Raw genomic sequence first — 26,720 nt, 5'->3', positions numbered from 1 at the left:
AATAAAAATGTCATATTTCTTTAATGCTTTGGAGTATGTTATTATTGTATAAAATCAAGTAAACATCTGGGAATGACTTGTCAGCACATATTTACCTTTGACTGTAAGTCAGGAAGCGAGTAATATAATCCAGAAGAGGTGCTGGTGATTTTGCAGGAACCTAGCAGCATTCCTCTCTGCGGGCTATTTTAGTAAAAAGATGATTTTGTGATCACGGCTTCTAAAAGGGTCTGTTTGAGGCAGTGCAGGCAGTTCATTTGCTCTTTCCTCTTTTGCCACTTACCCTTCTCCCAGCTTCATCTAAGAGTAAAGAAAAATTAAACATATGTGCATTCAGATGGGGACTTTGGAGAGGTGAGTTTCTCTGATTTCATAGTATCTTCCAGAATAAAGTGGGCTAGTCAGCATTCTAAAGCCAGGAGAAGAAGGCAAGCTGCCAGGACTCAGATATTGGCTGAAAACAGTTGGCCACTCTGTGTAAATTAATTATTTCATTCATCCAACCACGTTATATTCCTGATCACTTGGAATCTTGAGACGCCCGTTATTTAGTCTGCCACAAAGGCGTATTGGCTTCAGTATGCCTTTACTACATACAGTAGATCTAGTTGTCATATGTAGAGCTAAAACTTGATCAAAACCACACTGAATTATGAAAATCCTCTTTCTCTGGAGATCTGATGAGAATAGGTGGCCTAGGTTGCTGTTGCCACTTCATGAAGATGAAGTCTTGATCGGTGTTTCTGGGCTCTCAAGTGTTTCTTAACCAAGTTCCCTGGTGGAAAATTGTTTTTGCCACGGACAGGCAGCCTCTTCTGTTTGCATCTATAGTTTCTATTCCCAGGACCGATGGTCTTTGATCTCTGGGCACCCAGGTGGCACTTGGCTTACCAGTCAGCTACTGTCTAACTTCCCCACCTGGAGGGGGATTTACAGCACTGTCTGTACTTTGGCCGCTAACGGTGCCTGGAGTGTCCTGGGGGAACGGAAGCGGAAGGAAACCATCATTTGGAGGCTATAATGTGATATTATACAAATCGTCAGCATACAGTGAGAGACAGGCCTGCCAGTGGTAGTTCTCAACATCATTATTAGCAATGTGAGTACATTCCATACCTTTTAAATTTCATCCTAATAGCATACCTCTGACATAAGTGCTGTTATCTATATTATATAAAAGAGAAAACTAGGCTCAACGAGATCAGCCTCTCATCCAAGTCACCCATCTACTGGCAGCAAGAGCCAAAAATTCATCTTTCTGGATCCAAAACTTACAAAGATTTTTTTTAAGACCACTGGTATTGCAGCGGGAAAGTGACTATGTTTTCACTGTTCTGCAGCTAGCTCTTGGCTCTTTCCTTAAGTTCACTGTGATGCTGTTTAAGGAATGAAAAGGATCCTTGGGTTTTCTCTTGCCTTGCAGTGCAACACCATAGATGCTCCCAGTGATGACCTTCCCCGAGTTCAGATGCAGGAATCATCAGTGGGCTGATGCTACTACATTAAGTGACATGGTAGCAAGGCCAAGTTCTTCATATGCCTTCTGTCTTTTGGCCTCCCTATTCTGGGGAGTAGATATGAATTATATCCTAGGAACGACTCTGATGTCACATGATATGTTGAGGTAACTTTATAAATTAAGCTTTCTAATGACCCTGGTGGTTTTTATTGTCATAATTTTTCTATTCGTTTTTTTTAATGTCATTGATTTATCTTCATTATGAAGATTAGTAACAAGTAAAACTTCTTTCCTTGGTTTTTAGGTAATACAACTATATTGCTATTTTAGACTAATACTAATATATGCCTTACTTTTTAAAGAAAGAAATAGATTTAGGAGGTATTACTATCTCTTTATGTAACTTTGCTTTGTTCAAGGCACATCAGGACAAACCAAAATGCATATAATTGCAAGGGACATTGAAATCTCTCACGCAACCCCAATTCTGTCACTGCCTGCAGAAATTCAGCAAGAGGACAAAAGAACTAAGATATAAGCCAGTCTGAATAAACAGAAGCCTTCAAAAATGGCTAGAGTAGAGTTTACTCTCTTGAGTAGAGCAATCCAGGAGGATCTGCAGTAAACCATGGGGACGTTCCAGGAGGTGGTGACAGGAAGGTGGTTCTCAACGTGCTGCTATGCCTTCTGTTGAACAACACCTCGGGTCACTTAGGCTGATAAAGACTAGACATGTGTCTCATTTAAAAAACTGCCATAAGGAATGAACAACTAACGTATTAGTGCTCTAGGCACTTTTTTATCCTAATGGAAGAATTTATTAACCCAAAGAACTGTCCACTCTATCTACAGGATGTGAATGAAGGTGCTCTTGATCCAGGAGTTCCTTCTCTTCTCCAGGGGTCTACCTTTATTTAATTCATGAATTTTCATACTAATCCATTAAATTAACACAGTTTTTCTTTCTCAAGCAGTGGTGTCCTCACTGAAATATCTTATCACGTTAGTAAAAACAACAGATATTGTACAAAGGGCTGTAGCCTTGTAGATTTGAATCCACATCATTAACAGATTATTGCCAAAGGAAGACAGGCTTCCCTTTCAACATGCCCTCGCCCACAAAATGTACTGGTATGAGCCTAAAGCAGATGTGTACTGAGCCTTGGAATCTGGAAGTTGCACCTACTCGGCTACTGGATTCGTCGTTGAACACATTCTTAGCCAAGAACCACAGCTGTGTACTCTTGAACTCCTGAATCTTGGTCAGCAATTTTTCTCTGTTCTGACTTGCATGCCTCTCTCACAGCATTTATCCCATTTTGCCGTGTATTACAGTTATTTTTATGTTAACATTATGCTCCCTAGGCGACTATGAAGACTCTGAGGGCAAGGACAGTCCCAGCATATTGACAATATGTGCTGACTGGTTATACAATGCGATTTACAGCCCAATGGAAAGTAAGAGAAAAAAGGTGGTGTTTTATGGCTTCTTTGACAATTGCACCGAGGCAGTGCGTGCACACACGCATGCACACACACACACACACACAAACACCCCTTGTAAGCTGTACCCAACAGCTGCAGTCTACTCCATGAGAAATTTGGACACCCGCATGTGCACACAGTGGCACTGGGAGAAGTGGCTTTTCTGAGGTTGCATAACGTTCCCCTGATGGAGTTCGTTCACAGGATTGTTCCCACAGGTTGATTACGCCCTCACTACTGCTGCCTTCAGTAGGTTTCCCTGAAAATAAGATGCTGCGATTCATAGGCAGGAATAAATCCACACAAATAAGCAGCAAACAGACCCATTCCTTTGTGCTTAGTTATGAATCTTTTTAAAATGCACCTACTGTTAGTTCTCTAAAGAAACCCCAAGCACAGAGCACGGCCCCAAGTTACATTTTACACGCCCACGGTTTAATGTGGGTGTTAGATCCACCATTCAAATGGTAGGGGATTTAAATGGTCCCTTTTCTCAGCTCAATCCTGCTACCTCTAAATTCTAGTCATTCAAGTTACTGCCTTTGGTTAACAAATTATGAAAACAGCCAGAGTGAATCAAAGACTCATAGCTAATTTGGAGTCTGAAGAGGCACTGATAGATGAGAAGAATAAAGGCTACGAAAGAAAGGCGAACGTAGAGGCGGTCAATACCCTTCTCTAAAATTTAAAAAAGGAAACACAAAATGAAAACCACTCCACAATATTAGCCTCATGTTTCCTAGACTAGCTTGCCAAGGGATTCCCAGAAAGTGAGGAAATCCCAATGGCCTGCCAACCATTGGAGCAGGTTTACATTTCTAATTATACATATTTCCATGAATTGTAGCTTCATGGTTTATCTGTTCAACCAGTTTGGAAACCAGCTGAAGACCACATCAACCTTTCCATGATGTTCCTTTATTCTGAACACTAAAATATTACTATTAGGTCTTTGTAAACATGACTGTTAATAGCTGCATGACAGTATTTCATACAGAAGCACCAGTAACCTCTTTATTAGCCATTATGTAATTTCCAGTTTTCATGACTATTATCAATGATTTCATGAGACCTTTCTCAACACTCTGTTGTTGCTTCTATTACACGGATAACAATAAATGAAATTCCTGGGTCAAAAGTGGTGAATATTTATAAGCTTACTGAGCCAAATGATTTTCGAAATAGGTTTTATCATCATTCCAGTGCAATGCAGAATTCCCATTCACTGAATCCTAAATAGCATCAGATATGCTCATTTTATTTTTTTTATTTTTTTTATTATGTTTATTTATTTTTGAGAGAGAGGGAGAGACAGAGGGTGAGCAGGGGAGGGGCAGAGAGAGAGGGAGACACAGAATCTGAAGCAGGCTCCAAGCTCCAAGACGTCAGCACAGAGCCCGATGCAGGGCTTGAACTCACGAGCTGTGAGATCATGACCTGAGCTGAAGTTGGACACTCAACCAACTGAGCCCCCCCGGCGCCCCAAGGATATGCTCATTTTAAAATTAACTGATTTTTAAACTACTGATCGGAAAAACTGGAAGATCACTATTATTACAATGTATAATTCTGATAATGATATGTGATTTCCATATTTATTAACCACTTACATTTCCTATATTATAATCATTCTTTTCTTAACCCTAAAAGATTAAGGTTTCTTAACCCTAAAAGGAATAAAATAAAACATTAGATTGTATTTAGTTTCACTGTATACTCCTGAACAAATAACTTCCAGAGGATCTAAAGGAACAAGAGTAGAAACACATTTCCTAACTACTTATAGATTTCTTTTCACATTTTTGGAGGAAATATCAGTGATCTATAAAAGTATTGCAAATGATCCATCGTATTGTCTGTGTGCCTAATAGAAACAATTCCCTTCTTCTTTTAACATACAGGTCAGAATATTCTTTCTGAAGAATACAAAGTGCATCCATGTATGACTTGGGAGGAGAGATATTAAAACACATGAAGTCACTTGGAAAGTACAGAATTTCTGCACAGTCATAAATTTAAGCACACAAGGAGCAGTAGAAATGCTACTCGTTCAGTCTGATATTAAGGCACAACACTGAAACATTTAAAAAATATACTCAGGACTATTTTACTGTGGAAAGGCAACAAAATGAAACATAAGTCGATATCACCTACTAACCACAGGTCTCATTCAAGTATTGTTTCTAGAAGAAACCTGGTGATATTTTTGAAAATTCTTTTTAAAATTGTTAATAGCATTTTCATTTATGTGCAGCCACAAAAGAAAAGGGTACCGTAACGGTTCTTAAAATGTTTCCAATTAATATTTATGCATACATATGAGAAGCGTGCTTTGGATAACAGGTCGTCATTTTCGGTTCTGATGGTCTTTTATACATTCTGTAGACTCATGACCTTGACAGAGAGTGTCCATCCAACCGGACCAAAGGCACGGCAACTATATGAGTTTCACGTGGCCCTGCATTTTGCCCAATCTCCCTGCTGTTCCTCACTCCCTGTCCCCAAACTCTTTCTCATCCTCCTGACACTCCACTTGGGTCAAATAATCAGTACCTTAGGAAAACACACTGAAACAACGGCAATACCACTTTGCTCAATAACAAAGATCGTTAAGAGCTTTCCCCCTACAACTTTAAAATGGTTAAATAAAAAGGCAGTCGGAAATGCAGTCAATACATTTTCGAAAGGGCTGTGTACAACTTGCAAAAAGAAAACTGAAGTGAGATTTTATCATCAAAGGGCACGTCCGCTCAAAGTTCTGACTGCAGGGTCTTCTGGACATACATCGGACAAACTCTCACCTGCTGGTACTGACCTCACTGAATCATCAAGAACTATGGTGACCAACACATATCTAATGCGTCACTGGACTACTACCAGACCAACTGTGCAAGGTAAACTGTGTTATTTATTAGGATCTAGAGGAATTGAGCTCTACAATGTATTCAAATCAGTATGACTTTATATATGCTCTGCACAAATTATATTCCAAAAATAATGTTTTTATAAAGTTCAAGTAAAAAACCACCTCTATGAATACAGAAAAGTATACATTCTCCCACTGGCAATGACAGACACATAATGAAAATATCTCATTAAGAATAGAAACAAAACCGTAGAATAGAATCAGGATAGACACAATCCGTGAGGTCCTGTTGCTAACATTATATCTGCTCTCTTTATCTTTGGAGATTAAAGAATGGAGATTTCAAATTACTATTTTTGGTTTTGGGAGGCATTAGTGAAGAAATACTTAAATATCAATGAAATGTAATTTCTACTGAATTTCTTGAAATTACACAGCATCTGTCCTTGCATTATTAATCACTATTAATCTTTCAGATTCAACTGTGAAGTATAATAAAATTAATACCTGCAATTATAAAGCTAAGAATGTTTGCATATTAGTTTCACCTACTTTAGCATAAATCAAATGATGAGTAACTTAGATGACTCTCTCACATATTAGTGAATGTACTCAGTCCACATGATCATTTTATAAATAGGCAACATTTTGCATGCATCACTTGTCTAAGAATGGTTTGCCAAATGGTTAGAATACTCTGCCAGTTCCTGCCAGTTTTCTTGGGGGTCAGAAAAATAAAATCACACTGGACCTTTCACAGGGAGGGATAAAGTATATGCTCTGAAATGTAAACAAAAGCAGGTAAACTATTTCTGTGTGTTAAAGGGGGTGAGTGGGGGTGGGGGTGGGTGAACATGAAGGTAGTACAGAGCACCTTCAGATGTCATCAAATTTAGGAGCTAGAGTAGCAGCGACCACAATATTCATTCATTCATTCATTCATTCAATACACATTTATTTGTTCCCACTATATGCTAGGCATAACATTGATTCTCTTGAGTAGCACTTTGTTAGTTATAATACAACAAAATCAAATCAGTATTAAGATAACTCATTCATGACAATATGTATGGATTCATCAATGGCATATCTGATATACAAGTCCCATATATATTATTTACATTAGATTATGGTGCTAACTGGATGTTGAAATTCCACCAACTATTATGACTTTCTCTGAGTGTTGGTTTCCCAAATGGCAAACGTGGTTAGAATATTTCCTACCATTTCACAAAGAAACCTTGCTAAATAGTAATTCTACACCGGGAAATAACTTAACCTCTCCTAGGAGAAACATTTGCAAAAGGATAAATTGATCAAGGACATAATCAATTTACTTTTAATTTAATTAATTTAATTTACTTTTAATTTAATTTAATCATTTTGTAGATAAAGTGAAGTTATGAAAAAAGGATAAATGCTTTCATTATTAATAAGAAACAGCTATTGAGAACCTATTTAACTGCTTTTATATAGTCTTTCTGAAAGGCACTCTTACTGAATTCATATGCCTAAAGCCACTATATAATAATTGGGAAAAAAAGCTTTAAATAGGCTAAGATTGTTTCTTAAGTGTGAAAAGACAGCCATATAGAATCATGCTCACTGGCACACATCTCAGTCTTGAAGCCATACCCACTCGATTTTTAAAAATTCTCTTGATGTAGTTTTTGCTTCTTTAACTTAGCTGTGGGCAAACACAGTTTACTTACAGGTGTCCTTACTCAGCACATACAGAGGTACCCTCTGTTTCTTTCCTTCCTTGTTTACTGGCCCTTCTCATGGTTGGTGAACTTTATAATAACAGCACTGATAACAGTCTTGTTCATGGATATAGTCACAATCCCTAAAGCACAGGGACTGGCATCTAATAGATACCAGAAATACAGTTTGAAATGAAGGAGCAAATGAATGAACGGCACCATGCTAAGAATTATGGACACCATTGAGAATACAGAGACAAATCCACAAAATTTTTCCCTGGAGGCATGCGACAGACACCTGCAATCCTACCCCCACACACATTTCCCAGGCACATTGTGTGGTTCTATCTTTCTCTGGTTTGACTGGCTCAGCCTTCACAGGCCAGGTTGGATGGGCTAGGGAGTTAAGTTTACCTGGGAGTGGCCTTCAACCACTGCCATAGGGAATTTAGCACACAGATAACTCAGCTTCTTTCCCCGGGGCAGGAACACACTACAAAACCTCACAGATTTCCAGGGGACTGAAACTTGAGCTTCTCAGACCATCAACCTACTCCGACCATACATCCTTCCCTTCCCTCCCCCATTAGGGGATCAACTCCAAAATAAATTGTTTGCACTCAAATCCTTGTTTCAGCCTTAAGTTCTGGAACAAGGCACCTATATTCTGGTAGGAAATGGCACACTTCAATCACTCTGGTATAATATGAGAAATAATAGAGGCTCTAACAGAGGAGGTGCAGATCAAGTGCTATGGAAGCTCACGGAAGGGGCTGTACTTGAAGCATCAGTGGAGATGAGATGGTATTTAAAGAAGAAAGGAACCATGGATTATACATCAAGTCCGTCACTACAGGTCCCACTTCAGTGGGTTAAGTCATGAGTGATGGTTAGGATATAGGATATAAGAAGAAAGGGAGGATATTCCTAACAAAGTAAAGGGGATGAGAAATATACAGAGGCTGTACAGATTTGTATGAAGAACAGTGAGTATTTCTGTTTGGCTGGGCCATACGCTGTGTGAAGTGAGCAGGAAGAGGGTTGCAAGGGAATGCTGTAACTAGACACAGAACATACCGTAAATCTGCCCAAGAACTGTGATTATTGTCTGTAGGTGATGGGAACCCTTAATGATTTTTTTTAAAGGATAAGTGACATGATCCGCATGTGCCTTAGGAAAATTGATCTTTCCATTGTGTAAAATACATTAGCACTGGGAAGGAGAGCTGTGAAATCCTTGTAGAAGGCTAGTCCAATAGTCTAGGCAGCCAATAATGATGCCCAGAAGAAGGTTACAACAGACAGAGTGGAAGAGAAAAGGCAGAAGTGTATATATTAGAAGCAGCCAGGTTGGCTGTGGGGCAAGGACGTGACTATGAAAAGGAAGCACAGAAAGTAAGCAGACAGAGAGGGCTTTGAGTCAGACAGTCTTGGCTTTAACCCAGTGTGAGCTTTTGCAGGCTCCTTAAATCCTCTGACATGTGAACATTTCCATTTGCCAGAAAGGGAAGAAGACATCCCCACAGGCTTGTGAGGATTCAAACAGATAATGCATTCGAAGTCAAGCACAGTGCCTGGAGAATATTAAGCATCCGATTAATTGATGGTAGTTACTGTCAGTGTTGTTAAAACACAAACAAGTACCCAAAGACTTATAAAAAATGATATCCCCAAGGCCAAAACTTAGCCAAAGACATTAACATATCCAAATAAAGAATTTACCAATGAGAAAAACGGTGAGGTGTATCATCCTAGAATTAATTATTCAAGAAAGTAGGGGTAAAGACAGGCACATGCCTATAGCACATTGGTCTATGTGAATCATGCAATTCATGCTTCTTCCTCTACTTCCATGATCTCAAAACAAACCTGCGATTACACTTCAGTTTCACTCGTTGGTCTGACTACAAGAACACAAAATGGCAGCCATGCCGACTTGAGATATATGCTTTCTGTGAAAGTGGTACTCTCATTGGAGTTCGATAAATTCCCATTTGAAATGTATGCATATTCTCCTATGACATGGTTTAGCATGATAATATTCTCAAAATTAAGACAAACTCAAGTTTCCAAAAGTACAGACCTTAAGATTCATGTCTAGGCCAATAAGAATTTAGCAAAAAAGATCTGCTTGTACATTTCCTTTCACTTCCATGTGTGGCACACCAAGGTCCTCGACGCTCCTTGTGGGAGGGTCTCTTCCCTAAGGAAAGAAAAAAGCCTCAAGGCAACCTGGCTGTGCATCCCTCATGACCTTGTAACATGAGAACACTTAATCCGACTGCATGTTTGTGTGTTACCATATATGGGAGACAAAAGAAGTAAAAAATACATAAATACGCCATGTGGCATTCGGGGGCTCAGTTCTTCGGGTACGAACCCAACTGAGGGATGCCCGTAGGAACAAAGTTGCTTCCTGGAGAGAAAAGCCTCAGTGTCAGGACTCTATGTGGGAATCCGGCTACATCCTGAATGAATGATTCAACTGTACAGCGTTTCCATCCTTCGTTTATATTCATGATCATCTCATCGGCAACAAGCAGGTTGGAACCATTACGAACTTCAATATAAATCTCTTAACAAATATGACCCTATCGATACTCCAATCTACCCTGGGAAGTTCTGCAGCACAAAGTATAGTACACAGAGCGGACACTGGCTTTCCACCGCGCCTAGAAGGCAAGTAAAACAGAAACAAGATGACACACGGTTATATTGACTTATTTTTTGATAACTTATGAAGCAAGGTTTGCTGTCCACTGATAGAGAGTTGGGCAGAACAAGACTAAAGGCAGAGAATATCTGGACACAGTGGGAAGAGGGAACAAGGAGAGACGACATCGGCTAGCGCTTCTGTCTTACAAGAGCTGGGAGTTACCAAACTGCTGTGGCTCCCCAACACTCAGTTTCCATAAACGCTCCTGAGACTATTGCATGAGATTATGGAAGCTTCTTAAAGTTCTAACATCCTCTCTGAAGCTGCTAATGCTCCTTAGCCAACACAGGTCCGATCTTACTTCTTTTCATTTCATAATGGGATTCCCATAGATAAATAATAAAAAAATTATAAAATATTTATCACGACCTATGTTATTTTTTTCTGATTAAAAAAACACTCTCAAATCAGGGTATTCCTGTTCTCGAACATAGTGCCAATATTTATTATTTATTACAGCCAGTGAGGCAGAGCGGTAACTCAGATCCTGGGCTCACCTCAAGGTGCTTAATAAATATTGATGACTCAATCTTGTGTCTAAAGGAAATAGATGTTCTGTTGGTGGGGGGGGAGCTCAGGTTTCCTCTCAAGACATGACACAAAAACATTCCATTACAGAACTCAATTTTTCACTGTTTAGCACTTTGCTTTAGCAGAGACTTTTGAGATCGATTGTTCTTTAATTCACCCACAACTGCACTTAGCAGTTACTCTCTATTTACCTCGAGATGTTGCCATCAAAAAGTCTGTGTTCTTACATAGCTCTTTTCTACATCTTCCCCACAGATGCACTAAAATTTTGAAGCTTCTTGTCAAGATATAATTGGAAAGAGACATGGTGTAATAACTCTTTAAACAGGGCCTTCAAGCAAGCCTTCATATGTTTCCCAAAAATCAGACCGAATGAAGCATAAATGTTCCGTCCTTCATGCAGGCATCTGACTATCACTCTGAGATAGAACCAGTTCCTGTTAATAAATGTAGCCAGAGACTACCATGGCTCCTACCTTCTATCAGAACATCAGTGAACATGTATACCAAGCCCCAAACTCAAAGGCACAATTTTTGACCTTCACAGAAAATTGGCAGTCAAATTAAACTTGCCTAAAAACATACAACACCAGGTTGTGTTCAATAACATAGGAAGCACAGAAGCGCCATCTCTGTTCCAGGTCCATAAGAATATCTAAAACCACAGAGTCGAGCAGGGGCTCACAGCCTATGACATGCGGACGATGACAAGGGAGAGCGACTACTGACACAAGACGCCATTATCCCCCAAGACGCCACTACCTAGGTTTTATAAGGACATCTCCAGCGCTGCCAGGAACAGAACCAACAATATGGTGTAGTCAGCGTCCAATACCATTGCTGTCACCCAACCCACTCAACACAAAACAGGGGATTTTGCCTGTTTTTGTTTTGTTTTGTTTTGTTTTTTTATCTCCACATTCCTGACTCCTCCCTTCATCTCCCAGTTACTGGGCTCCTTTCTGCCCTTTATCTTACATGTTTCCTTCCACCCCTACTCCCATTCTACACCTCTGTCCAGACAAAGTCTTGCTTTGTTCGGAAAGACATCTTTCTTCTCTATTGTTCCCACACTCTATGAAACTATTGTTCAATAGATTCTTAGATCATTTTACTATGTTCCATGCACTTTACCAAGTATTTCCCACATCTTAATTTATTGAATGCTCCTAATAACTCTACAAAATCTGTACGATTATTATCTCTATTTGTAGTTGGGGAAAGAGGTAGAAAAAGGATATTCATCTTCCCAAAGTCTTCAGTAAGTAAGGAACACAGAATGTGAGACTGGGCAGTGGGGCTGAAGAGCTCCTGCTCCTCTCCTCCCCTAAACCCTACTGCCAGACTGCATCATTGTGTATTATGAATTCTTCAACCCTGATTAAAATTTGTTAGGATGTGCTTTATGTATCGCTTAGTAGAGGATTTTAAAAAATAAATGCACAATATGTAACTAAAAAGTGTTTATATATACACACTGTAGTTTTACGCAGTTTTTAATAAATGACGTTTGTTGTTCAAATCTCTATTTTTGCTTATTTTTCATGTTCTTGACCTATCAGTAATTGAGAGAGATGTATTCAAACTTCCCCTCATGACAGCGGAGTTCCACAGTTCTATCAATTTTGCTCTGTCGATTCTTTAAGCTTTTTTGGTTAATTGAACCCAATTCTAAAAGACTGTATCTGTGTGGGGAACTACAGTGAACTCGGAGTGGAAGAAGAAAAGCGACCACAATGATTCATATTCGAGTGTGAAGGAATCCCCACTCAAATTTTCCAAGGCCATTTACATTTTGAATCAAATGATTAAATAATCTTTTTACTTTAAAAATTGAAATAAACCTTTCACTTGTGAATGTTTTTTTGAAGTTATTGATGGACATATTTCTATGCAAAAGTAGTTTCCTGAACTGCTTGAATCTCACCAGGACTTTCATCTCAAAGAAAGCTGGCTTCGGGCTCACAAATCCTGTTTCTATCCAAACCAATACTCCCGCAAATTCTCTCCACTCTGATCCATTTTACTGACAGACATTCCTACAGTTCATTCACTAATTGTATTTTTTCATTGTCCATTGCATGAAATGGGCGTCATGGCAGTCAAAATCTTTACAACCTGACTTCAATTTCCACGTTGAGCCCCGAATGCTTACACTTACCTTATGCTATAAACAAAGCGGTATTTGCTGGATCTTGACCATGATTTACATTTTCTTATGTCCACATGGCTCTTTCTGTTTGTAAGGCATTTTGTTCCATCTCTACCTGTAAAGATCAGCCATCCTGTGCAGCTAATTGCAAAAGTTTATTTTGTGACGATCAAGCCTTTCACCAAATGGGATCTTTCTCCTACTCTACTGAAACAAAGGTTCTCTTCCAACAGTCAGGAAGTGAACTAAAAAAAAAAAAAAAAACCTTCAGTTTTGTTAACTGTACATTTGTTTTACCTTCCTCTGCCTGTCATTCTCCATGCATTCTGAGGGCAAAGACTGTTTTACTTATTTCTTCATTTCCCCAAACACCTAGCTCAATAAATATTTGTTCAACAGGCTCATACTTTTGCAAGATGGTGAAACTCAGGTATAAATCTAATACGAAAGGCAGTGAAGAGTCTCATATGTCCATATTCTGTAATTTACACTCATCATGGCTTTCGCTTTTGTTTGACACCAATAACCAAAAGTATGTCATGTAATGATCTTCTGGAAGATTAACGGAAAGAGTAGTGTTTCTTCAAGAAGAGTTCTGGGCATTTTTTTCAAATTTCAACAAACGTGTTCAAACCTGGATGTTTCAAATCGAACATTTTACATCTATTAAAATGTATAAATGACTCTCTACTGAGATGGTAACAAGTTAAAATTGAAAAAAAGGGAGGGGCGCCTGGGTGGCTCAGTCTGACTTCCAAGTAGAGGCGTCCAACTTCGGCTCAGGTCATGATCTCATAGTTCGTGAGTTCGAGCCCCGCGTCAGGCTCTGTGCTCACAGCTCAGAGCCTGGGGCCTGCTTAGGATTATGTGTCTCCTTCTCTTTCTACCCCTCCCCTGCTCCTGCTCTGTCTCTCTCTCTCAAAAATAAACATCAAAAAAAAATTTTTTTAAGAAAAAAAGGGAAAACATTTACTTCTAAATTTAATTATTTCTGATTCGTTTCCTGCGTACGATCGGCAGCGTATTTCATAGAACGATTTTATGTGTCACCAAATACCATCCCTGTTCTGATTGCTAATGAGGAGCATCTTAAGTGAACCAGTTGTCAATTGAAAGAGCTCCTGTTATCTCTGTAAGTGATGTTTTCGATTCTAACAAAATGACAAAGGTGAATCTCAACTACAGTAATCTAAGAGCTCTTCCAAGGCACGGTGAAAACATTCCCAGATTCCCTACTTCTTACCAAGGAGCAAACGGGATGTTATATGTTAAGTCATTCCAAAAAGAGTAAAAGGCACAAGAAAACGAAAAGCTGTAAATTCTATCAAGTACTGGTCTGTCTACCTTCTCGGTAGGTAACTTTATATTCTTTACTAATTTGAGGTATGTAAAAATATTTCAATTGTAGTTTGCAGTTAACAAGACACAAAACTCACCTTTCTTTTACATTTGTTATGTACAAATGATTGCTTTGAGGCTGCACATAAGATCTCCTCCACATAAGGAGCAGAATGGAAATCTCAAAATAATAAGTGAACAAGTCTGTATGCTACAGCAGCATTGGCCATTTTTGCTAAATATACTGCATTCCTTTACTGATACGATTATTCTCCGTGAGTTCAGATTATTAAATTCCATGTGTCTATTTCTCCTGAATCTCCAGTGTTGACAACACAGTTCTTTGAACAATGTAAACTCAATAAATATTTGTTAACTGACCTGAGAATTAATTAATACTCATTAGTCAGGAATAATTTTTGAAGCAGAAGCATTGAATGCCCTCTGGTAATTAGCTTAATATCTTGAATATGTAATTGAAGCTAGTAATAAGAATTAGAAATGTTTAGCATATGAAAATCTATGTGCTAAACAGTGGGGTAGGGAATCTCATGCACATGACTTGATTTACTTATATTATTTGTTCTTTCACCTGCCAAGGATGAGTCTGAGGATGTGGGAATGAATGAGAGCACAAAAGTGAAGAATCTAAAGTCAACCAGCTTGGGGCGCCTGGTAGCTCAGTCAGTTAAGCATCCGACTTCGGCGCAGGTCATGATCTCCAAGTCCATGAGTTCAAGCCCCGGTGGGGCTCTCTGCTGACAGCTCAGAGCCTGGAGGCTGCCCCAGATTCTATATCTCCCACTCTCTCTGGCACTTCCTCTGCTCGTACTCTGTCTCTCTCTCATAAATAAATAAATAAATAAATAAATAAATAAATAGAATTAAAGTCAACCAGCTGAAAAAAGGCCACTGAGCCACAGGAGAAAGTGTCAATATACAATACACATGTAACATACGGGGGAGTCACTAGGCAAGGCCATGTCATTTGTGCCCTGAGACTAGAAGATGAGCAGCAAAATGAGTAGCATAACCATTAATACAGTTCCCAACATCTGATCATCTGATCCACAGAATACTATTCTGGGGTGACGCTCCTTGGAAATCAATTTGGGAACTGCCTGGGGATATAAGGGGGCCCCAGGGGTTCCGTTGGTTAAGTGTCTGACTCTTGATTTCAGCTCAGGTCATAATCTCAGTTAGTGAGTTCGAGTCCCATGTCAGACTCTACGTCGACAGTGTGGAGACCGCTTGGGATTCTCTCTCCCTCTCTCTCTGCCCCTCCCCTGTCTGCACTCTCTGTCTCTCAAGGTAAGTAAATAAACATTTAAAAAGAAAGAAAGAAAGAAAGAAAACCCTAAGAAACCTTTTTTAACATTGTCAAAAACATTTTAGAAACTGTGTTCTAAGATGATTTTCTCTTAAATGATTAAAAAGGAAAGAATCTGTAGTGACAGAGAAAATTTTAAGTTGCGTGGGAACTCACTGCCAAGTTCACTTTTACATAGAGAACTGCCAGTGTCTCTGCCATCTGAACAGCCAGAGCTGTATATATAATAGAAATACAATGCGTGGGGCGCCTGGGGAACTCAGTCAGTTAAGTGTCCAACTCTTGATATTGGCTCAGGTCATTGATCTCACAATTTGTGGGTTCAAGCCCTGCATCGGACTGTGTGCTAACAGTGCAGAGCCTGCTTGGGATTCTCTCTCTTTCTCTCTCTCTGCCCCTTACCTGCTCACACTCTCTGTCTCAAAATAAATAAACAAACATACAGAAAGAAAGAAAGAAAGAAAGAAAGAAAGAAAGAAAGAAAAGAAGGAAGGAAGAAGGAAAAGAAAGAAAGAAAGAAAGAAAGAAAGAGAAAGAAAGAAAGAAAGAAAGAAAGAAAGAAAGAAAGAAAAAAGAAAGAAATACAATGCAAACCATACAGGTAATTTTAACTACTCTGGTAACCATTAAAAAGTGAAAAAGAAACAGGTGAAATTAAATTTAATAATACATTTTATTTAATATCATATATCCAAAATCTTATCATTCAGCATGGAATCAAAATAAAAATTATTCCTGAGATGGTCTTCCTCTTTTCATACCGTATCTTTGAAATCTTGTATTTTTTTCCATTTGCAACATATCTTAATCATATGCTAAAATGTCAAAGGTCAAATATAGTCCTAGCAAAATAATAAAGGTATGCTTAATGTGAATTTATTTTATACTGCATACTTAATTTAAATCGGCAATTTAATTTAAACTGACTGAACTTAAGTCAAATTGTACAAATGCATTCCATCAATCTCACTTGACAGCATTTCAGGTGCTCAATAGCCACATGTAGCCGGGGGCTGCCATATGAGACAGCACGGGTTTAGAAGCTTAGCGTATCATCTGCACAAAAACAGAGCGAGCTTACAGCAAGGATGTCATCCACCGAGACGAGAAAAGGTGCATGAGCTTCCAGCTGTCCAACACGAGGGTCTATCCAGGTCTTACACAAGGTCACCATCGGAACTGAATTTCTCAAGGAAGGGAGATAAAATGATTTGACTCGTGTTTAACTCATACTACACTGACCTAGATCATATTTTTTAAAGTCTCGTCATAAACTACAATCCATTTAAACTTTTTATATCTGGATGTGTTTTGGAATGAAATGGATAATACACGAATTCCTTTTTTTTTTTTTTTTTTTTGGAAAAGAAAGGGGAAGAAAAAAAGAAAATAAAAGTTACTCTTTGGGGCAAATCCCTAGCCACGACAATATTATTTTTGGTAAGTAAGTAAGTAAATAAATAAATAAATAAATAAATAAATAAATGCAATAAGCAAACAAAAACTCACAAATAGTGATGTTAAAGTGATAAGTAACAACTTTTAAGTAGACACTAACTTTCCATTAAAATAATAATTATACCATATTCACTTCATTGGGCAATTCTAATAGAGAATCGTAGACCCTAAATGATATTTTCTTAAATGTTACCATGGAAGTAGTTTACACTAAAATGTCATAAAATAAAATATTTAAATGAGATAATATTTAAAATTAGAAAATAAACTTCCTTAAGGGGTATTTATTTTATTAAAAAGCTAAACAGTACTAAATTTGAAATAACTGATTTTTAAAATCGGTTCTATAATGTAGGGTAACCAAAAAAAAAAAAAAAGCGACAGAGAAAGCCTCCTTTAAAGGGCGCATCCTAGAGTTCAGAGGTGCAGGTCTGATGGGTGGTAAGTTTAATTGGGAAGCCTCTTGACTGAGTGATAAAACAGAGCAGAAATTGATTAATCTCTGTGAGTTACAATGCTGTGGGAATGTGCTATTAAGCATTCCAAAGCAGCAACTTCATTTCCTCCGGGGCAAAGCATACTTAGAAAGGAAAGCTGCTCTCCCATAAAATAATCTATTTTGTAGGCTTAGGAGGTTTTAGCTGGATGACATACCTTAACCTTCCTGGAGTGGGTAAATTATTGTTCAGACTCATAGCAAAATACCAGAGTGGGTTCCAATAATATTTCACATGGCTTTGCCCAAGGTAGAGGTAAAAGAGAAGTCGCATTTGTATTCTTACAGGAAGCCTTCTTTCAGGTTAAAGATAATAAGAAACTGACCTTGAAGAATATCTCCGTTTTGTAAAGAGTTGGAGGACATTATTTAGATTTAAAAAAAATAAATAACAGCTATCTGGTGCCAACAACTGGTCTTTGAATTAACCACAAATAACTAAATGAGTTGAGTATTTTACTTTAAAACCACCTATTTATTTATCAATTACAAGATTGGATCAAGTTATCTCATACAAGTACAGGTTACTGAACTATAATAAATAATTATTCCTTAAAACAGACCTAATTGATTTTAACAGAACCTTTTACTGTATGTATCGCCTGCTCAATGGTATTGAATATGGATGAATGCAAATCCTATTAAGACACTACCTTGTAAAATAATTATGTCTCAGATGTTAAATCATGATGAGAAATATACTGCAGAAATTCATAGATATTATCCTCTGTGAATGGTTGCCCGCCTCAAAATAACTTAAAGGAAACTCAAACTTACTCAATGCTCTGTTATTGACTACAAACACATTATACATATTTATATACACTTTATTTATGATTTAAATTAATCTTAAATGAAATTGATGTAATCAATGCACACAGAACTTTTGAACATATATCAAAAATATAAATTTTAAATTTTGCAAAATATATTTACTTCTATTATCCTATCAGTGTTGATCTTAGAAAAACAGTAATATATGAAATAAAGGCTTAATCATTGCTACATGGTACACAATGAAACAAAACTATTAAATGACTTGAATTTAGTAATTTATAGCATGTCAGATATTTTACTTGTGTATCCAACATAGCTTCATTACACAAATTACACACTTTTTCTTTTCTTCTACATTAGAATGCCAACCTACGAATTTTCTAATTATCTTTCACAGTTGTATTAGCCAACATTTAGACTGGCTATACCGTAGTACTATGGTTTAATAAGATGAAAGCAGATTTTTATGAGATTCATAGGTGCTTTTTAAAGCCAACTAGTTTATGTTCTAAATCCTTCCAAAGAGATTCCAGATTCCTAACAATTTGTTCATAGTCAACTTGCCACCTTTTAGATAAACAGTCCACACAAGAACAAAGCTTCTTCCTTAGGAAATAGTCCTTCTGGCCCCGGCTCTCTCTTTGGCCATCTGCCCTTTGGATGTTTGTCCTCTTATCGAAGGCCTTTCCTAGAATACAGACACATTTCTAACTTCTGCAAGTCTTATTACTTTTCTAAGGTTTATAGTCATTTTTTCCAATTTTTAACTGGCTTCTGCTTACAGGTTACCAACGAACTTCAGTCCTTGATTCTTCCAGACCCCAAATCTAATGTTCAAATTCTTGGCAGCAAAATAAAAAATCTTTCTTGTTACTGTTTTAACTTAAACAAATCTGATCATGACAAAAACAGTGGAGACTTCTTGAAAATTCTGAACAGACGATGAATAAATACAATGCTATTATTTGCCAAAACTTGAAAAATTGAAGCATTTATGGTCAGCTGAGCTTCAATAAAAGTTCCAAGAACACACAATAGGGAAAGGACAGTCCCTTCACTAAATGGGGCTGAGACTGGTTTTCCACATGCGGAGGAATGAAATTGGACCCTTAGCTCACTAAAATCAAATCACCATGGATTCAAGTCTTAAATATAAGACCTGAAGCCATAAAACTTTTCGAAGAGAACATAGGGGAAAAGCTTCTTGCCATTGGTCTGGATGATGTCTCTTTGGACATGATCCCAAAAGCTCAGTGAACAAAACAAAAACAGACAAATGTTATTGCATCAAACTAAAAACCTTCTGCACAGCAAAGGAAGCAACAGAATGAAGAGGCATCTACAGAATGGATAAAAAATGTGCAAACCATGTATCTGATAAGGGGGTTACTACCCAAAATATATAAGGAGCTCAAGCAACTCAACAGTAAGAAAACAACCCCGATTAAAACATGGGCAACAGATCCGAACAGACATTTCTCAAAGGAAGACATGCCACCAGACACATAAAAAGGGGCTCAACATCAACGAGTAGCAGGGAAGCGCAAATCAAAACCACGAGACATCACCTCGGACAAGTTAAGACAGCTATTATGAAAGAGACAAAAAGATAACAAATGTTGAAGAGGATGTGAAGAAAAGGGATCCCTGGCGCACTACTGGTAGGAATGTAAACTGGTACGGCCATTATGGAAAGAATATGGTGATTCCTCAAAAAGTTAAAAAGATAGAACTACCATAGGATCCAGAATTTCCATGTCAGGGTACATATACGAAGTAAACAAAGTCAGTATCTCAAAGAAATATGTGTATTCCTGTGTTCTGTTCACTGCAGCATTATTCATAATAACCAAGATATGGAAACAACCTAAATGTCTATCAGTAGATGAATGGTTCAGAAGAAACACATATACAGTGGAATATTATTCATCCCTGAGGAGGCAGGAAATCCTGCCATTTGTGACAATATGGATGAAACTGGAAGACATTGTGCTAAGTGAAATAAGTCGGACAGAGAAAGACAAATATCGTATGATCTCACTTATATGTGGAACTTTTTTTAAAAAGTCAAGCTCGTAGAAGCAGAGAGTAGAATAGTGGTTACAAGGGGCTAAGGTTTGGGAAGAAATAGGACGATGTTGGTCAAAGGGTGTAAATTTGCAGTTGTGTAGGATAAATAAACCTAAATATCTAAAGTACAGACATGGGGCACCTGGGTGGCTCAGTCAGTTGAGCGTCCAACTTCAGCTCAGATCATGATCTCACAGTTTGTGACTTCGAGGCCCCCCCATAGGATTCTGTGCTGACAGCTCAGAGCCTGGAGCCCACTCTGAATTCTGTGTCTCCCTTGCTCTCTGCTCCTCCCCTGCTCACACTCTCTCTCTGTCTCCTTCAAAAATAAATAAACATTCAAATTAAACAATTTTAAGTATGGACATGATGACTATACTTAATAACACTGGGGCGCCTGGGTGGCTCAGTTGATTAAGCGGCTGACTCTTGATTTCAGCTCAGATCGTGATCTCACAGTTCGTGGGATCAAGCACCACATCAGGCTCTGTGCTGACAGCACGGAGCCTTCTTGGGATTCTCTCTCTCTCTCTCTCTCTCTCTGTTTCTCTCTGCCCCACTCCTGCTTGTGCTCTCGCTCTCTCTCTCAAAATAAATAAATAAACTTAAAATAATTTCACCCCAAAATATTAAAAAAATAATAATACTATATACACTCATCACACAGCAAAATACACAAACTGCGAGAAGATGTTACTTTGCCAGTAGTAATCATTTCACTCTGTATATTTATATCAAATCATCACATTGTACACCTTAAATACATAGAATTTTTATTTTTAAAAACCTCCTCAGGAAAAAATGTTAAACAGATGATGAAGAAATACAATGCTGCGTTTGCCAAACCTTCAAACTAGCAGAATTTTTTTAAAGTACACAAAACTGATTCAATTTTCATTTATGTCAAGGCAAATGAAAAAATGACACACTATTGATACACAGAATACGTTCTATGAGGAGTTTTATATAATTTTTCTGCTCAAATTCTTTTGACAGCCTGAAGACATTGTAAATAAACTTTACAAAGATACAGCACCCTTATTTTTAAAGTTCTCAACAAATGCCAACACTGGGGCCAAATTAACAGGATATAGATGAATACAAATAAATACAAAGTGTTGCCTTTAGGTTTAAAAAGTTAGTTGCACCAATAAAGATGTGGAGTAGCAGCTCTGGGAATCTGAATGTAAGGTGAACAAAGAGATTGGAGAAGCCAACAGAAAGAACTAACACAGCTCGTGGCTGCACGGACACAAGGGCACATCCAAACAGGAGAAGACTACATTGAGGAGTACCGTGTTCAGTTCTGATTGGACGTTTTAATAAGAGATATTTACAAAATAGAGGCCACACCGAAGAGTGCTTTCAAAATGTTGGTCTCTGCTGACCACGAAGACATTTTCTCAAATCCAAGGAACCCTTTGAGAAAAATAAGAACTATATCGTTCAGAGTTTTCCTACATATGACCAAATTAAGTTGTCAAATAGGGGTTGTTTCATTGTGAGATTATTTTCTTCCTACTTTTTAAGTGAAATTTATATCTTTATTTATGCAATAAAAATGAAATTAAGTACGCGATAGTGATTTTTGTTTAAGTTTGTTCATTTATTTGAGAGAGAGAGAGAGTGCAGGAGGGGCAAAGAGAGAGGAGAGACACAGAATCCCAAGCAGGCTATGTGCTGTCAGCGCAGAGCCCGATGCGGGGCTTGAATTCACAAAATGTGAGATCATGACCTGTGCCAAAACCAAGAATCAGATACTTAATCGAATGAGCCACCCAGGCACTTTGATAGTGATTTTTTAATGCAATCATCTGTGAAACTTTTGATCTGATTTGAATTTATTGGTCCATTAGATTGAAAAGTCTGGGAACTAGTCCAAAAACTGATACCAGAATATTTGGAAATTACACACACACACACACACACACACACACACATCTGAGGTCTAAGTAGAAGGAAAGGATGTGTTCTCAATTTCTTAATTTGGGAGTCGGGGTTACAAACAAGCAGATCACTGGGTGATTTTCTTCAGATGTCCAATCAACTCAAGACATAAAGAGCTTTCCAAAAGCTGTCTTGAAAATTTTGGTGAAAAAAACCTGTCATTAAATGAATTTAAGCAAAACCAGCAGGGAAATCATGAAGGAATCAGAAAGGATTTCTGTCCTTTGTATGAAAGTAGAGATGTCTCTCAATGACGTTTTCATTCTGAGACCACGTGAGTTTGTAGTTCATTACAGTCAGAAAAGTCTACACATCTGTTTTCTAAATTCACTGGACTGTTTCCATCTACCAATATTCACAAGAATAATGTCTTCCTACACCTAGGCTATTAGAAAGGGTAGAAGATGTGCATATTGTGGTGTCGAGTCAACCAGAATACTTGGTCTTCAATTTTTGGTATTTGTTGAAACATCATTTTATTTTTCTGGGATTTTGCCATTTCACTCCACGGCTCATCATTTTTGGTTTTCTTGTCTTTGTTCACACTGTTGCTTCCAGTTGAAATGCTCTTGCTTTTTTCTACCTGGTGGAGTGCCTCGTATCTTTCAAGGTTCAATTTAATACCAGTTTATCCAAGAATGTCTTTTTGATTACCCTGTCCAAAAGTAATCAGGAGCTCTTTTGTTGCATTTCATTCCAAAGTGATTTCTGTTCAACTTATTTTGCATACTAGATTATAAATGCCCAGAAAGCAGGAACTGTTCTCTACTTATCTCTGTAACTGCCACAGCTCCTATAATGAACTTTGGTTGATAGACAAAACTATTAGCTGCTCAAAATTAATCCCAAATATGCTTGAGTGCATGTGTGTTTGCACACATATGTATATGTATATACACACAGGGGGGAAGTTACAGTCTACCCCAGACTTAGGACTAACCCAAAGTTACAAATGGTCGCATTTGTCAGCATATAAAATATTGTGCAGCACAACCTGGAGCCCTGTTACTTAAGCAATAAAAAGTAGATCCAGCCAATTCATTTGGCCAAAATTTATATTTATATATAATTCTATGACACTTTTATAGAATTCTACATAATATAGAGATGTGAAAAGTAAGGAAAAATGGGTCACAACCGAGGAAAACAAAAACCTACTTTCAATGATATTTAGGCTTGTTATACACAGAGTATGTAATGAAATCTTGCTTTCCAGGTACCTAAAGACATTGCGTCTAATTTTCACAATATCACATCTGTGTGGCCTCATAGTAAAATCTGCATCTTCCAGGTGGAAGCTAGAAGACTTTTTTGTGTGTGAAAAATATTAAATTATTTCTCTAGGGGCTCTAAATTTCCCAACAACAATGGCAATGTTTCAAAACCAAATTGTAATTCACACTAACGAAGAGTACATTTCATTGAGATGTAGAACAGTGCTCAAACTTTAATGTGCATAGAAAACATCAAGATAGAGTTTCTTATGAATTCCAACTTTGACGTAGTAGTTCAGGGCAGCACCTGAATTCTGCTTTGCAAAACTTTTGTTTTTAATTCCTCATGTGACAATTGGCTAGAGATAAAAAACATTTTTTTTCCCAATGGGAAAACCAAGAATTCTTACATGTTACCTGGAAACAAACAGAATTTCCCCAATGAGATCTGGTACTCTAAGACCATTAGAAATACCTTCAAAAGAAGGGTATCATGACGATATTGTGTTTAGTAGTGTCTGCTTCAGGCCAAGTTTGAGAGGGAGAAAGAGTGAGTTTAAAACAGAAAAGATAAAGATAAACCGTTGATGAGAAAACATCATTCAGTGAAAAAGAACACTTAGAAAATATGACAGTAGTGTTTAAGATAAACTACCTCTTTACCCGTAATGAAGGTCCTGTAATTCACAAGACAGGTGGCAGGAAAGCATCATGTGAAAAACCCAAAGCAGATGATCCTCTTGACTAACACCAATGGCACTGTGATGACTAATGTAGTCTTCTCTTTGATAAATTCTGCGGTAGTCATTTCAGTATGCATATTCTGGAAGGCTCGGATGCAATCTGTACTTCTCAGAGAGCTAGATCAATAAGTCCTCCACAAAAACACTAAGGTCACAGAGACACTGAATTACCACTGGGTAATTCAACTTCTATTTCAATTTGCAGAGGTTTCTCATTCTGATAAACCACAACTTCTAATCCATAGGCTGGTGGTCTCTTCACCTCCACCTGGATCTCTGTACTGGAAATCTCTTCTATCAGATAACTTGTTTTGCTTGAAACTTGGTCTTCTGGCAGTAAGAGCTGAGGAAAGTGATCTCATTGGCTCACAGAACTGCTTCTTATGTGTTCAAGGATCAGCTCCTTTCCCTTTTTCTCTCCTAAACCCGTAGGGTCAGTTTGGATTCTGATTTTGTTTCACACTTTGGATGCTTCCTTTGATTCTAAATTTAGGAATACTGTAAGAGTGTGAGAGAATACATTGGAATTCCTCAATGCATTTCATGGTCATCCGTATTAACTGATCTTTTTTCACGTGGTGCTTTTCTGCTGCCTGGAGGACACCAGGATCGTAGGCAACATCAACAACTGTATAAACACGCAACATATCAGACACAGCGGCTGGCCAGCCGGCACTTAGAGGTGCTGGATGAGTGGTTGACTGGGGAGCTGGGGCCCTTTCCAACTGACAAAGTTTGATAGAAAGGATTTTCTTCTTTCGTTTTGGGGACCCTGGTTTGTAGACAGAGAGCTGCGGTTCTGGGGCAGAATAGAGCCATCTCCCCTCTTCCAGCGGCTGTCGAGTGAACCGCTCACGGCTCTGGTGTTGCCTCCAGCCGGCACGTCTGGGAGGCTCCGGAGCTCACTGACCTGAGCAAGCAGACCCTTTCAGGATGAGCCTGGGATTCAGATACATGGGCCATTTAAGTCTCATCTCTTGGTCTGTTGCCCTGAATTCTGCATTTTTAACAAGCTTCCCCCATGAAACAATGTTGCTGGTCCACAGACTGCACTTTGGGGAGCAAAGGTGCAGACTGTGGACCCACACTTGAATCTGTCATAACCAAATACTAAATCTGTTTAATATCAATGCATATAAAGCATAAACACAAAAATGCGTATAAAACAGAAGTAGATAGGGGGCGCCTGGTGGCTCAGCTGGCTGAGCTTCTGATTCCTAGTTTGGGCTCAGGTCCTGATCTCCTGGGCTCAACCCCCACATCAGGCTCCACACTGACAGCATGGGGCCTGCTTGGGATTCTCTCTCCTTCTCTCTCTGTCCTTCCCTCGCTCTCTTCAAAATAAACTTTTTAAAAATGTATACAAATCATGATGGACATTATTTTAACATAAAATAAATGTTAGCCCAGGAAAGCCTGACACGGCTTTTGTAACCTCACAACTGTCACCTTAAAACATGCATGCCTAACTATACTGAACACCTCCAGGGATCCATCACCATTTAAATTATTCCTTGTGGCCCATAAACCATGGATATCAATTTTCACAAGGACGTCACAGGTCTGAAACAATCCCCCAAGGCACAAGGGAAGAGGGTGAGTGAGCCGTGAAAGCAACAATTAACCTCAGTAAGCAGATCCACACTTTGCCTTTTTGCACGGTAAACAAGGGTGGATGCCCCAGCGCATTGCAAAATTAATTGTTTGGTCGCAATCAAAGGTTTAAGGATCAGATTTTGTTATAATGATATTAGGCATAGTGGTCAGACAAATCTTCACAATTAGTCTCATGACTTCTTTGTTGCGTTATCGTAAGATTCACTTACTAAGTTCACATTCAAGGCTACAAACTGGCATGTGTGTCTTAACTTGTAGTTGTCCATCATTATAAATGTGCCCTCAAAGTTTTGTAAAGGAAAACATTACATGCAGATGTAACACGGGACTAAAGACTTATGTGAGGGGGCGCCTGGGTGGTTCGGTAAATTAAGCTTCCAACTTCCGCTCAAGTCATGATCTCATGGTTCACAAGTCTGAGCCCTGCGTCGGGCTCTGTGCTGATGGCTCAGAGCCTGGAGCCTGCTTCGGATCCTGTGTGTGTGTCTCTCTCTGCTCCTCCCCCACTCATTCTCCCTCTCTCTCTCTCTCTCTCTGTCTCAAAAATAAATAAACCATTTAAAAAATTTTTTAACTGAAAACAAGACAAGTTAACACAAAAGCCTTGCACCACACAAGCTCTGAGATGATTCCAGATGTGGTCTGTGCCTTTAAACCAGGAACAAGTCCATGGTGAGGCAGTATGTGTCATGTGAAGCCATCACAGATAAAAGCAGCACAATCCAGGTGAAGATGTAAGAATACATCTGAATTAGCAGTAGGGAAAGAAGACATTCCGCAGATGTTGTCGTGGCGGGAGAAAGGGTAAGAGGTTTGTG

The 26,720-nt window shown here is 38.5% G+C and overlaps 1 protein-coding gene and 1 pseudogene across 2 annotated transcripts in view; both read right to left on the bottom strand.

Moving 5' to 3' along the window:
• The window catches only part of NALF1 (NALCN channel auxiliary factor 1), a 631,514-nt gene that overhangs the window by 511,646 nt on the left and 93,148 nt on the right, over positions 1-26,720 (bottom strand). The window lies entirely within an intron of this gene.
• LOC132682413 (PIH1 domain-containing protein 2 pseudogene) overlaps positions 24,223-26,720 on the bottom strand; it is a 60,879-nt pseudogene continuing 58,381 nt past the window's right edge.

The sequence above is a fragment of the Panthera onca genome, chromosome A1, assembly GCF_046562875.1.
Source record: "Panthera onca isolate mPanOnc1 chromosome A1, mPanOnc1 haplotype 2, whole genome shotgun sequence".
NCBI classification, from domain to species: Eukaryota; Metazoa; Chordata; class Mammalia; order Carnivora; family Felidae; genus Panthera; species Panthera onca.
This window is presented reverse-complemented; position numbering and strand designations above follow the sequence as displayed.